The following is a 5231-nucleotide window of genomic DNA, read 5'->3' on the forward strand; positions in this document are numbered from 1 at the left end:
TCATTTTATGTATTTTTATCATTTACAGAAACAACAGCCGTCTACCACCGCTTCTGAAAATGACACTGATCAGAGGTTTGGGAATGACAGAGTAAACCAAAACAGTGAGCTGAAAGATGCTAAAAACTCCACGGAGCTCGGGGGGACTGCAGATTCAAGTACACAAAGACTTTTCATCTATTGTTCCTATCAAATTTTAATTGGAGCACCTTCAAAGGGAAATAGGGATAAATTTGGATGTCAAGGGATTAAACATCCATAAAATGTGTTGAAAGCGGTGCTTCCTAACATCAGATGGTAAGGTAGTGATGCATAAACACGAGTCATTTGAAATATAATGCGGTGCTTTTGCAATGAACTTCACACCTGCGTAGAGATGACTCTTCAGTTTATGCCTCTGTGTGTTTCCACTTATACTTCCAACACTGAGGAATTCAGAGCTGCCTGAGCTGTAAACAAGGCGTATGAGTGTACAAGGAGAGGTGTGTGTCAGCCCCAAATTGATCATCTGGAACAGAAGCCGACTTTAGATCTACACAGTACGGCTGTACCACAGAGGCAAGGGAGCTCCAAATAACATGAAATTATTGCTTTTGTTAAACAGTGTAGTCTTAAAATACAGGGGCACTTTCTGTATCTCCTTCCCGGACTGATGCAAAAGCTTTTCCTTTTTGTTGTCAACACAAAACTCTACAGCAGAAGCGCTGCACGTGACAACAAGCCCTGCGAATGTGAGTTCATTCAGCCATTCGAACACCTCGTCATGCTCTCTTGATGTCTATGTGTTTGTTTTTGTTTCACGATGAGGGAACAAAATACAAAATAAAAATCCAAAATCTCCACAAAAAAGCTGTGTTACAGTCATATTTAATCTGGTTTAGAGTGTACACGTGGCTGCATCCGTGTTAGTTCCTGCTTTACTCATGGTGGCTTTCAAACACAATGCTGTGTTTTGTAAAAGATTTATGAGACAGGAGAAAGTGCATGGAAATTTCAGTCAGACTCACACGCATACACAAACACACTTACACACTTATGGATCCAGTAAAATAAAATAAACTCCTGATCCAGTTGCTGTGTTTATTTTACAAGCGGACACATTTATAGACGTTCTCATCAGCGCTTTGAGACTGATGGAAAAATAGAGACGGGCTAAACTGTGGGGGATTCATCAAGCTCTCAGTGCATCTCAGATTCCCTCAAAACATGACAGGAGGAGGAGCAGAGAACCGCAGAAGCACCGCTCTGAGAGTTTTTACTGCAGATGCCTTTGGGAAGTGCTACAGGGAGCTCTGAACATGTGTAAGATCAGCCCACCAGAACTAACATTGCAGGATTAAACTGTTTGCCCTGTGCTGTTTTTTGATTGGTTCGTAGCCACTCTGCTGCAGGAGAGGAGATGCAATAAAGACCAAATATATCAAATTATATTTATTCATAGTCAGAAGCAAAACTAGACATCTGAGTCTGGCTCTGCTTAAAGTTTACAGTCATAGAGAACAGATATGCTGTGGTGGTGGACACAGGCGGCAATTCATGCACATGCAAGCCCGAAGAAGGCTCATCCTTAATGTGAGCTGTGACTTTTAGAAATGTCAGGCGCCTCACCAAACAGACAAACAATGTCAATCACTCTCCAGCAAGGGGGCAGCCATCCGCGCACAGTGGAGAACACACAGCACACAAGGGAGGTCGGATGAGGATGCTGAGACAAAAAAGACTTCTGGAAAGCTATTACAGCATCTTCACTGGAGCAAAATGCCACTTCCAAGTAACGCAGGCTGCCCTCAGTAGGAAGGCAGCCTGCGTAATGAAGCTTTCTGTAGCATCATGGCTTCTCCACGCACATGTTTGCCTATTATTTGCTGGCCTTGCTGATAATGAGAGGAGATCAAAGAAAACCACATAAAAAGATGGAAAACAGGATACCTCCCAGTCAGGAGAAATATAAACTGAGCTAGATTTTACAAACTCCAGTCTCTGTGCTGATGGGGCAGTTGTTCAGGCTTGATTTAGCCACCCTGCTAAGTTTAAATGTTTCCGAGCCCAGCAGGCCCATCTGGGCGGCAGCAGGGCAGTCATGGAGGAAGTGCAGGAGACGAGGTTGGCAGCGGAGCTAACCACATGTAATACCCCCATACCGTCTAACCACAGGGCCCTTGGTTTATGTTTGCTTTGGCCTAATTTTCCCTTCGTTCATATTTTATGTTTTCTCCGGAGGCTTCACTGAAGAACTTTTCCTTTAAAGGCTTGAGGCTGAGTTTCTAGAAAAGCAGACATGCATGCACTGGGTTATAATTTGAAGCACTGAGAGAAAGGTTTACAAGAGTTTTGTTTCTTTTCTCTTTTTTTTTTTTTTTGTCTTTCTTTTACAAGAAACATTTTATGGAAAAAATGTAGAAAGAGAGCAGATATGACATAAACAAAATGTCCCCAATATCACAGCAAAATAGACACGCCGGTCCACCGTGTCCATTTCACGCTTTGCATCTCCAAAACGTGAGATGGACATGCATGCAAAAGATGCTTTACTAGCAGGGGGAGATAACTTATTAAAAGCCAGAAAGTCGGTAGTGAGCAAAAAACATATGAAGTACATTCCCTGTCTCTTAATTCCCAGGAACGATTAAGCTAGGCAGCTAATGTGTATTTACATGTAAATGTGTTAGTAATTTCTGTTTAAAGGCTTTCCTGAGATTATTTTGTGCTTCAAATAAAATATCTCCCTCTACTGTTACTGCAAATTACTTCTGCATGCATGTACATTTCACATTTTGGAGAGGCAAAGCGTAAAATGGACACACGTGTCTATCACATGCTTTGCCGTGATATCGGGTTCCCCCAGAACAAACAGCTGTGTTCATAATTTTACATAACCTGGCAGAATTTGTGATTTTTGTGATTTCTTGGGGTCATTTTTATGTGTATATAAATGAGAATACCTAACTTTTCTTTCCTTAAGGCTAGTGGTTGGGTGAACAATTGTGGTTGTCCTCTTTAAATCATAATGAGAAACTACCCAAATATTTTATTATTACCTCATTTAAGATCAACGACAACTTGAAGTCTTTTGTGGTAGTTATGCTGCCCTCACGACACGTGACCATGTGAAGCTAGACAGCTAGCGAACAAAATAGAGGAGATCTTCCACACAAGGCTTGCTTTTCTTGCTTTTAATGAAGATCCTTTAAAGCCTTATGTCTCTCAAGGCTTCTCCTTGCTAATTCTTATTTGTAACTGAAACATACAGAAAATGAAAATAAATTGCTAGCTAATACACATCTTAATGACAACTTACTGATTAGCCTAGCTTAACACGTGCGTTACATTAGCATCACAGTTCACTCCATGTAAACACATATACAAGTTATCTCTGAACATATTAATACTCACAAAGACGAACGTTTCCCAAGGTACAAGCGTGTAGGGCACTCTTAGCGTGTACATGAACTCGTTCACTCTTTTAATACTGCCGAAACACGGAGAAAATACGTCAAAGATATGTTAATGATCAGAGCGCTCCCTCGCTCCCATTTCCGCACATACAATACAAAGATCGCTTGTGATAACGATGTCTCACTCTGAGCAAATTACAAACCCATACATTTTAACTGTTTTTAGCATGAATCACTTATAATATTTCTTAACTTTGAACTTATTTATCACTTTGCTTATGTAACTTAATCAGACTATGCACTAACTACTGACTTTTGACCAAAAGGCATAACACTCACGGCTTGATATACACACATTATATCACAATAAACATCAATACAACATATTCAAACATCATTTAGCATTGAAGAATATTCATTCAGTCTCTGCAAGCAAAACAACAATCTCTGAAACTGCTCTGAGAAACATTTTAACAGTCCCATCTTTTACAGTCCGCACTTCCACTTTTCGGACCTTCTTGTCGCTGCTGGGGAATGTTTTTACTATTAGTCCCATGGGCCATTCGTTCCTGCTGGCTTGGGAGTCCTTTAGCAGGACCACATCTCCTTGTTTGACATTAGGTCTATTCTCTGTCCATTTTGCACGACTTTGTAAGGTGGACAAATATTCTCCTTTCCACCGTTTCCAAAAGGTATCAGCAAGGTGTTGAACATGTTTCCATTGTTTCCCAAACAACTGCCCTGATGAAAAGTTCCCAAGTGGAGCAGACACAGCACTCATCTTCTGCGTTAGTAGCACTGCTGGAGTGAGTACTGCAGGACTGTCAGGGTCAGTGGATATGGGGACAAGAGGCCTTGCATTAATAATTGCCATCACCTCGGCCATGAAGGTGCACAACACTTCATGAGTAAGACGTGTTTGTTCAGTTCGTAACAACATTGCATCCAGAATGCGCCTGGCAACGCCTATAAGGCGCTCCCATGAGCCTCCCATGTGAGACGCATGAGGGGGATTGAAAGTCCAAACACCCTCTCTCTTGCAGGTACTTTCCTACCGCTTTGTTCCCGGAGTTTAGGTTTAATTCCTTACAAGCGCCCACAAAATTCGTGCCTCTGTCTGAGCGCAGAAACTTGGCTGGGCCCCGAATAGAGAAGAGCCTTCTTGATGCATTGATAAAACTATCAGCAGACATAGTCTCTATCAATTCGATATGCACAGCCCTAGTTGACATGCATGTGAATAACACAGCCCAACGTTTGTTCTGGGAACAACCACCTCTTGTACGACGCGTCACAATAGTCCATGGCCCAAATACATCTAGGCCTACAGTGGTAAAGGGTGGTTCAGGGGTGACTCGGTCTGCGGGCAAGTCTGCCATTTTCTGGATCTGCATTTTGCCTCGCAACTTGCGACATGTGACACACCGATGAATGACAGATGACACAAGCCGCTTCCCTCCAATTATCCAGTACCCAGCACCACGGATAGCTCCTTCAGTTATGTGTCTTCCTTGATGAGCCACTTGTTCATGATAGTGAGTTACAATTAGCATGGCGATGTGGCTGGTAGATGGGATAATCAGAGGGTGCTTTTCATTTTCTGTGAGATCGGCGGCGGAAAGACGTCCTCCAACTCGTAAGAGACTGTCTTTGTCCACCACAGGATTGAGCTTTTTGAGTGCATCAAATATGCCACTGACCTTCCTTCCTTCTTTAATGTTTTCAAGTGTCCCTTTGTAAGCTTCTTGTTGGACAGCTCGAATGATGACTACTTGGGCTCGGGTGAGTTCTTGGACGCTCGGTGTCTCACCGAAACCTTTCCATCCCCTTTGTCCA

At 42.5% G+C, this 5231-nt stretch overlaps 1 long non-coding RNA gene across 1 annotated transcript; it reads right to left on the reverse strand.

The window, feature by feature from the left end:
• Positions 1-1066: 1066 nt before the first annotated feature.
• Positions 1067-3481, reverse strand: LOC113011183 (uncharacterized). The gene is made up of 3 exons (XR_003270478.2): positions 3394-3481; positions 3039-3237; positions 1067-2264 (listed from the first exon to the last, which is right to left on the reverse strand). It is a non-coding gene; the product is annotated as an uncharacterized LOC113011183 (long non-coding RNA).
• Between the last annotated feature and the right edge of the window lie 1750 nt (positions 3482-5231).

The sequence above is a fragment of the Astatotilapia calliptera genome, chromosome 18 (assembly GCF_964374335.1).
Source record: "Astatotilapia calliptera chromosome 18, fAstCal68.1, whole genome shotgun sequence".
Lineage (NCBI taxonomy): Eukaryota > Metazoa > Chordata > Actinopteri > Cichliformes > Cichlidae > Astatotilapia > Astatotilapia calliptera.